Source organism: Schistocerca piceifrons, chromosome 6, assembly GCF_021461385.2.
Source record: "Schistocerca piceifrons isolate TAMUIC-IGC-003096 chromosome 6, iqSchPice1.1, whole genome shotgun sequence".
Classification (NCBI taxonomy): Eukaryota; Metazoa; Arthropoda; class Insecta; order Orthoptera; family Acrididae; genus Schistocerca; species Schistocerca piceifrons.
Window position 1 is genome coordinate 502,856,482 of NC_060143.1, and position 10,360 is coordinate 502,866,841.

Genomic DNA, 10,360 nt, shown 5'->3' on the forward strand with positions numbered 1-10,360 from the left:
AAGCGTTCACAAATATCGTTTTTCGGAGGGGGCCGCTAGCAGCATGAACCATTTATATTAGTGCAGCTAGCCATCAACGCTTCCTGCAGCGGAAAAAGTGCAAACGGTAATGCGAGGCTCCTGGTGTCGAGAACCTCCGCAATATCTTTTTCTTGTTTTCAGTTTTTACGTTACTTACAGTACATACAAACCGAAATAATGTTCAGTATAAGGTGAGTCACTACCTATTGCCACCTAGAATAACTCCGAAAGTATGGTAGTAGCTGAAAAGTTTGTGGGACAATTGTTGCATGGGACAACAGGGGCCATAATATGACATTGGTTTTTTGTTGCTAGTTGGGGTCGCGTAAGAGATATGAAGGTCAGCTTCATTTTTAAAATCGGATCCTATAGTTTGGTACTTATTTTCTGATAACGGCTATGGTCATTCCTCCCAACACCTTCTATAAAAGGACGTTCATGCCACCTTTGTGACCATCGTTGACCTTTAAAGACCTTATTGTTGCACACCATTGGATTCGTCTCTATAGGCGCTATCAGAAAATAAGTACCAATCCATAGCATTCCAGTAAAAAACAAAAAAAAGAACAAAGTTGACCTTTATATCACTTACGCGATCCCACCTAGAAACAACAAAGCAATGTCATATTATGGCCCCTTTGCCCATGCAACTTTTTGTGCCACAAACGTTTCAGCTCCTATGATATTTTCAGAGTTATTATTGGTGGCAGTAGTTAGTGACTCACCCTGTATTTCGTAATCATTAATATTTCAATGAAATGTATGAAAGGAACATGCAAAGGAAAATTTGGTATTGCAAAGCTTTTTTAGGACGGGATTGAAAGGCATACAATTGAAACACATTTATTGTTTAACAGTGATCATTTGCACGTTTTGAGATGATATCGTAAAAAAGGAAAAGCAGTACTGTCTCGTCGTCTTGTTATGTATGACGCAGTATCACAATCAAGTGGTTATTTCGCAGTCTCCACGAATACTACGCTTAACGGGTAATTTCGACAATGGATTCTATTTTGAAGCACTCTTCTCGGGAAGAAATACCTGTTTTAGCGTTCAGTCTGTAAATAAGGAACCTTTCTCTCTCTCGATGGGTCGATGTGATCTGCACTGCCGAGCACTGATCGAAGTGCAAAATGAAAGTAACAGAATTCGATTCATTTACGCTTTAATTACAATCCCTTCTTAGAACGTTATTTGCAGAGTGCTCGTGAGCAAAGTATGTACAATCCTTTCTTGAAAATGTGTATTCAGATCCACATTTCACTTTGCCTTTTCTCAACCCTCTAATAAAAGTATTAATAAACACAACACTCTGAGCATTATTTCTGGTTATTGGCTATGTAAATAATGTAAAAACTGAAATTAAACAATTAAAACTTTTCTTCGCAGTTCAGCACCATTTTCGGTGCGTCAGCAACTACAGTAATAATAACTGCCCACGCTTTGGTGGACCCGCGCCTGAAATTTCTATTTTTATGGTTCTGTATCTCAGTCTGTGAGAAAGGAACCCTTACGTTATCACTCGTTGACCATCTGTCTGTCTGTTTAACCGACAGTTGAGACTCACTTTCACAGGTACGTTTAGATGTATCAAGTTGGTATTGTCAGATGCCAAGTTGTCGGTCTCTAGGCGGTGTAAAAAGTTAAGCTTCTAACACAATGCAATAAAAAGCTCCTGCCATTTTTTGATAGTCGGAAACTCACTTACCAAAATCTGTTATACAAGAAGTAATGTTTGACAGCATAAGTAAAGGAAAATAGTCGAAAATAGTTACTTCATAATCATTTCACACAAAATAATTTCTTACGATTAGAAACTTACATTGCATTCGTAATGTGTCAAAAACCCCAGGAACGACTGTAGGGATCATGATCTGGTTTTCAGTAAAAGGTAGAGTGATTCACTAGAATGCTTGTGTATATAATTTACAAATATTTTGTGCTAATAGGCTGAGCTACGACGAAGTGAAATCCTCTGACGCTGTGATAACTATACCTCACCATATAGCGATGACAAAACGTACGGCCAGCCGACTTCTGCGCCACGTCATGCCACTCTAGTTGCAAAGATTGACTGGAAGTCTAAGCTTACGATTTGTATAGCATCTTTAATTTTTCAAGCCATGGTAATACTCGTTAGTGATGCACCACTGCTCTGCCATAGCGTTGTGACCAGACTAACTAATTTTGTCTGTCCATAAATGTGGGTTCTTTGACTGCCCTGGGAAGAGGCTCATAAAACTAGAACACATAAACTATTACTTAACTGCATTACACAAATGAATGAAGTATTTATTTGGCTTCAACACATTTCTTTGCCACAGGACTGCTTGATAATTTAAAACTGTCCATGACAATGAAAGCATTTACTTCATACACAGAGTAACAAACGGTTCTCTTACATCCCCACTACTTCGACATTTACAACAGTAAAAGTGCGTCTGAAACTTGAACTGATCCTACACTGTGATGTTGAGGTATAGCGTGCTCGACACTGTATTCACCTCAGCGTGAGGGGCTACTGCACTGACAGGGGCGGGTGTCATCTGGAGCATGTCCCACTGGTTGTCGCAGAAGGCAGCGTGTCCTCGCTAATGCCTGTGGTATCGATTCTCATTGGCCACTTTGGAGTGGTTCCACGATCTCACAACGATACCACACATTCTTTTGGATGACCTCCAGTAACCCATTCACGTATTCCTGTTTGTATTTTCTTTTTTTTTTTTTTTGTATTCATCGCACTGCAGCTGTGAGTCATTGCTACTACGGTGCTATCACACGGAAGGTGGGGACAGTTCTAAATGTGTTTCTCTGTGCAGAGATGTTGCGGTTTTTCCGATGCCTGCTGCTGTGCTGCGGGGTCCGCAAGGAGACGGAGCCAGAGGGGGCGGCCATCAGCGCTGACTCACCGCCCGGCTGCACCAAGGTGAGTGACGCCGCCGCACGTGGCTCATGGCAGGTAGAGCACAGTAGCCAGGCTGCCCAGCAGCAGCCAGAATGCTTTGGCATGGCCTGCTCGTGTTGCGTCATATGGACGATTTACTGTAAATGGTCTCTTGACCTTCTCAATCTTACATTGCGAGACTCAGTTGCAGCCAGGGGAACTGTAACTGCTACTTCCCTGTCACTACCTTTAGAGTTTATTCTTCTATATCAGTATTATGGGCTTCAGTCAGTGAAGTATTACTAGAGATTCGTGTCCTATTCCTCATGTTTTTACGGGGCGCCACAGATAGAATGCATTAATTTCGAAGTACCGGATAGAATGCATTAATTTCGAAGTACCGTGACTGGTCACAGACAAAAATATTTTCACAGCCCCAATATGTAAGTTCGCTTATTTCAGAACAGCAATTACTGTTTAAAGATAAAATCAGAAACATGGCGTCCTTCAGCATACACTCACATGTAAACCCTTTCTTTAAACCTATGAATATGTTTTGTGAAATCGTGTGAAACAGCAGCATTTTCTTAACGTACTGCAACCTTCAGATCGGTAAGTGATCAAGGTCTAGCGTCAATAATCCTTCCAATTCAGAAGACACCCTAAGAAGAAGAAACAAAGCGACATACATGGTGAGTGAGTACCCAGTAAACATCGCCAAAACGTGAGATCAAGAACTGAGGAAACATTTCTCGAACAACAATCATCGATGCATTAGCCACATAGAACGTTGCTCCATCTTGCTGGAATGACACTTCTCCCAAGTTAATTCCTCATGTTTGGGCGCAAATAATTGTGTAGGATTTTCAGATAACGTTCATAATTTACTGTTATACAAGAGTTGCCATCTTAAGATAGAGGGAGCCCAACGACTTTCACTTGGGAAACTTTATACCACAAACTCACTTTTTTGCTGTACAATGGTTTATGATGCAATTCTTTACAGTCGTCTGCTTCCCACTTCGACAGTTCCGCTTATTTACAAAACGGTTCAAGTGAAAGTGAGTGCTTCGTTCACAATCACCAAAACATCATCTCTAGCAGGAACACAAAGCATTCTCTGAAAAAAACAGGCTCCGTTTGTGAAAATCACGTTCGTGAAGCTCCTGTACGATCATAGTAACTCACAGTTAAAGATATGCTGTAGCGAGTGACGGGTCATGCCAACTCGAAGCACGCCGTCCAGTGGAGCAACGAGGTCTTCGAATATACGCTCTTACTCTGTCGACATATGTGGGATCACGACCAGTCAACGGTCCCTTCGCAACTGATCCAGTTGTGCGGAAAAAGTTAACGCAATGAAGTATTTTGTTGAGATCAGTTATTGAACCATTGCGCTCGGCACTGAACTTTATATGAAAAAGCCGTTGAAGGGTTTTAACAGATTCATCATTTTCGATATTATGTTCAGTATTGAATATACGATGCTGAAGGGTGCTTTCTGCCATTTTTAATGAAATTTGTGCTCTAACCGAAAGAATAATAACGCTCGGGGGTGACTGACCGCTCCCCTCCACTCCTAATACACAACTCACATCATCCGTTCATTTTGTGTCACCGTGTATTCAGTTGTTGGTTACTATCTGTCAACGGAAACAAAATGAAGGTATACACTGATGAGCCAAAGAAACTAGTATAGTCGTGCGTATTCAAATACAGAAATATGTTAATTGGCGGAATACGACTCTGCCGTCGGCAACGCCTATATAAGTGTCTGGCGCAGTTGCTTGATCGGTTACCGCTGCTACTGTAGCAGGAAAGCAAGAATTTAAAAAGTTTGAACGTGGTGTTACAGTCGGCGCGTGAGCGATGGCACACAGAATCTATAAGATAGGTATTAAGTAGGGATTTTCGCGTAAGACCCTTTCCCGAGTGTACTGTGAATATCAGCAATCCCGTCAAACATCAAATCTCCGACATCGGTGCGGGTGGAAAAATATCGTGCAAGAATAGGACCAACGACGACTGAAGAGAGTCGTTCAACGCGAAACAAATCCAAACTTTCCCAAAATTGCTGCAGCTTTCGATGCTGTGTCATCAGCAAGTGTCACCGAGCGTACCATTCAACGAAATATCATCGATATGGACTTTCGCAGGCGGAGGCCTACTGATGTACCCTTGACGACGGCACGACACAAAGCTTTACTCCTCGCCTGGGCCTGCCAACACCGACATTGGACTGCTGATGACTGGTAACATATTGCCTGGTCGGAGTAGTCCGTTTCCAATTGCATCAAGCCGATGGACGTGTACGGGTATGGAGACAACCTCATGACCCCATGGAATCTGCATGTGAGCAGGGGACTGTTCAAGCTGCTGGAGTCTCTGTAGTGATGTGGAACGTGTGCAGCTGGAATTATATGGGACACCTGGTACGTCTAGATACGAGTCTGACAGGTGGCACGTACGTAAGCCTCCTCTTTGATTACTTGCATCCATTCATGCCCGTTCTGACGGACTTGGGCAATTCCATCAGGACAATGCGACACCCCACACGTCCACAATTGCAACAGCGTGGCTCCAGTAGCACTCTAGCACTCTTCTGAGTTTAAATACTTCCGCTAGCCACCAAACTCCCTAGGCATGAACATTATTTAGCATATATGGAATGAGTGGCAACGTTCTGTTTTTCAATGCCCTCCACCACTACTTTACATATTGCTCGAGTCCATGCAACTTTGTGTTGTGGCAATTCTGCTTGTTCGGGGGGGGGGGGAGATGGGGGGGGGAGATGGAGGGGATGCCTACACGGTATTAGGCAGGTGCACCAGTTTCTCTAGCTCTTAAATGTATTTTAAAGGAAGACGAAATTTATTATGGAGGTCGGATATCATAAGATACTTTTTGTCAAGGTTAGTGAGATCATGTGATCACATACGCGGCATGGTATGTAAGGATTTCAAGCTGACAGCACTCAGGTCATAATGAAACCTCGTAGGAGCATGCAGACAAGAAATATGAATACACTTTCTCTGTTAACAAGAGGGAAAGCGCAATTACTAGAAGCGGCCAAGGCACTGCTCTTTGAAGCCGTTGAGTCAAAGTGAGTTGTTGTTGTGACGGTAGATATACAGTCATAAATTGGATGCTGTGTCAAGATGCAGCTTTCGTTTCGATTGCTTTACAGACCAGCTCATTCATCATCACAAATTTACAACAAAAATTGTTACGGAAGTAAACTATATGACAGAATATAATCAGAGAAACGCAGTTCTGAAAAAATAAACTATGAAATCATTGTTAAAGGTAAAGAAATTACAACTAATGCAGGAGAGAACAGGATTACCTAGTGTTAATCAAGTTGAAATCAGTCACTCAGAAACTAAATATTTGCTTCAAATGTAGATATGCCGTGGAGAATATACGAAGATTTTTGAGGACTCTGTCACAATTTATGACGCCTTCCAAATACGACAGTAGGACCCGTGTTGCAGGATGGCTTTCAATATCGTAAACGGACGAAATCATTTCTACCACCATGTGACGCTCTTCCATGAGGACGCACTGTACTCGTGCCCGGAGAAGGAATGTTCCAGTCGTCGTCCGGATATCCACATTTAGGTTGCCCTTCATTTTTCGAAATCGCTTAAAAGTGAATGCTGGCATAGTTCCTTAGAAAAGGCACGGCAGATATTCTTTCCTATCGTCTCCGTTCCGAGACTTCAAACCGTTGAAGGTTGAAGCGTTGAAGGGATGTTAAACCCTCGTCTTCCTCCTTTCCTTTCGTTTTACGGGAACGTAGAGTGGTGAGGCTCAATACGATAGCTACTGCAGATTGAAGCAAACGTTCCCCAGGGAAGGAGAGAAGGATTAGGGCCTAGCGTACGTTCATTAGGATAGCTATCCGCTAAACGAAGGGGCGCCTTGCCCGAGCTGTTGACAAAATGACTCACAGCTGTCTACCCTTCACATCCAGCCACCGGCACCACAGCCCGTTATGGATACATTTATCTTGTACCACCGAGCAGGACAAGCTCGGTCAAGGAAGAGCGTAGAGATATGTATAAAGCATCTACTTGCACTACCCTATACAAGGCCGCCACAATGGAGAGGTAGTACAGTGTTTCTACTGTATCAGTAATCTACAAAAGCCTCTGAAGCATATGGCATGGCCGGCTTCTCATTCACTCATAGGTTACGGTTTCTTCCCATTACATTATCGTATAGAACATAGGAAGGAGGCTTCCTTAAATGGGCTATAATTACCTGCTTTTACCTCCATGGCACATACTACAGGGATATGTGGATGGTTCTCCTTTTAATAATGGGTGTTGGAACATAGTAAGTAGGCTCTCACGGGATGGTTGGCGTCGGACTCTCGACGTGTGTCAGTCTAGATTACTTCCTATTTCCATGACTCTCTGTGTTAAGTAGCACACACCTGTGACCATTTTGGTGTCCTCTTCGGCAGTAGTATGTTAGGATGAGTCGCAAGAGTTGTTTGTAAGCGGTCTCTTTGAAGGGCTGACTGCGTTTTCACAGTATTCTTCGAATGAGGCAAAGTCTGCTTCTCCGTTACCTACGACTAAGTATATCTTCCCGTTTCAATTGTCTACAGATTGATACACAGAAGTTGTTGTATGAGTGCATACATTACGATTGTGACGCATTGCTGTGTTACTGTTTAGACCCTGCGTTCTTTCTAAATTTTCCCGAAGGATGTAATATCTCATCGCCTTTCGGGAGTATGTCCGGGCTACTATTATCTCCTCTTCCGATATTTGGGTCGATTATCTTACAACGATAGTGATGATGAGTCGCTGGCAGAATTTAAACCACTTAACACAATACTGTGCAGTTTATGCACGTGCGTCAGACACAACAGGCGTTTACACCACAGCAATATATCAAGTTGTTTAAACACTGCCTGGGCCTAACCTGGAATATGGCCGCAGGGCAATAGACGCAAATATTTGATTGAGACGTAATACTGTCTAGGCGGCACGTCTGAATGATGACGGAATACGTCCTTTGCTTTCTGTAGTGATCACTTTTATACTTCTGAACACTTCCAATTACATTCCAGTATCTACATTACTTTCAAAAGTAACTGACTTGCAACTGAGTGTTAGGCAGCTCATTTTGCACAATATCCTTTTGCACACAAATGCATCATCTTCAGTAAATCTGGTGTTACTGTAAATGAATTTTGCCGGGTAATTCGTAGGCTGTGTGGAAAGGGGGGGCCCTAAGCATATCCTGGTGGCACCCCTAATGTTACCTCTACATCAGTCAATGACTCTCCATCCAAGATAACATGCTGTATCCTCCTCACAAAGAAATCGTCAGTACAGTTTCTAATCGCGCTTGATACCCTTGTGATCATGCTATACACATCAAAAAAAGTTTTACGTTACCCCGGTTCACAGAACTCCTGAAGGTAGACGTTAACTGTGGATACTGTATCACAGACACAGTCCCTTTGGCTGTTCAGAGATGTCACTAAATCCGCCCAAAGACGTAAACAACCATACATGAGTAGCGCCTATTAGACTGATAGCGTCCGAGAGCCGATCAGTTCCATTCATTCCACAAGGAAGGATGTACACAGCTCGTGTTATCTGTAGTTCAACCATGCCTACACGTTCAATACCGCGGGTCGATCACGTTGGCATTGTTACTTTGTAACAGGAACGGCTCTCAACAAAGCAAGTGCCAGGTGTCTCAGAGTGAACCAAAGCGATGTTGTTCGTACATGGAGGAGATACAGAGAGAGACATTAACTGTCGATGACATGCCTCGCTCAGGCCGCCGAGGGGCTACTATTGCAGTGGATGACCGCTACCAAAGGATTATGGCTCGGAGGAACCCTAACAGCCACGCCAACATGTTGAATAATGCTTTTCGTCCAGCCACAGGACGACGTGTTACAACTCAAATTGTGTGCAGTAGGTTGCATGATGCGCAACTTCACTCCCAACGTCCATGGCGAGGTCCATCTTTACAACCACCACACCATGCAGTGCGATACAGCTGGGTCCAAGAACATGCAGGATGGATCGCTCAGGATTGTCATCACGTACTCTTCACCGATGACTGTCGCATATGCCTTCAACTAGACAATCGTTGGAGATGTGTTTGGAGGCAACCATATGAGGCTGAACGCCTTATACGCACTGTCCAGCGAGTGCAGCTAGGTGGCGGTTCCGTGCTGTTTTTGGGTGGCATTATGTGGGGCCGATGTACGCCAGTGGTGGTCACGGAAGGCGCCGTAACGGCTGTACGACACGTGAAAGCCATCCTCCGACCGATAGTACTACCATATCGGCAGCATATTGGCAAGGCATTTGTCTTCATAGGCGACAAATGGCGTCCCCATCGTGCAAATCTTGTGAATGACGTCCATCAGGATAATGACATCGCTCGACTAGAGTGCCCAGCATGTTGTCCAGACATGAACCCTATAGTACAAGCCTGGGATAGATTGAAAAGGGCTGTTTATGGACGAGGTGACACACCAACTACTTTGAGGAATCTTCGCCGAATCGCCGTTAAGGAGTGGGACTATCTGGACCAGCAGTGCCGTGATGAACTTGTGGACAGTATGCCACGACGAATACAGGCATGCATCAATGTGAGAGGACATGCCACTGAGTATTACATGTACCTATGTGTACAGCAATGTGGACCACCACCTCTGAAGCTCTCGCTGTATGGTGGTACAACATGCCGTTTGTGGTTTTCATGAGGAATAAAAAGGGTGGAATTGCTGTTTATGTTGATCTGTGTTCTATTGTTCTGTACTGGTACCGGAATTCTCGAAACCGATTTGATGCAAGACTTTTTTTGATGTGTGTATCTAAAACTGGCGTTTGTGTTGTGATAATAGAAAAGCCATTCGGAAGTCAAGAATTACCTCAGATCCTTAATTGCCTTCATCTTTATCTTTCATTTGGTCATAAGAGGAAATAACAAAATGGGTGTCACATTACCGATATTAATGAGATCCATGTTAACTGGTCTCATTACGATTGAGCTCAGAATACAGCAGCGTGGACGATATCCGTAGAAGTAGGATAACTTATATTACAGTTCGTAGAATACATACGCCTCGATAATTGAAAAATGCTCAGGAAATGTATCTTCAGTGTTTACCATTGATAGGTATTGTAGTAAAGATTGCCTAGTATATCTGTTTCACCTGACTGTGATGTCACCTCTAGGTTACACCCCACATACCAATATCAGTGAACTTTCTCTTAATTTCGTAAATAGTCTTTCGCGGAAACATAACATATTTTCCAGTACCAACACATTACATTTACATTAAATGTAAACAATGACGCATCATTAGATGATTAGATAAAGTGAAGACTGTTTATCATTTTCCCGACAGATGAAAAAAGGAGATGAGGTGATCTTGGTCACATACATCGACAACGGTCGTCAGCCTTT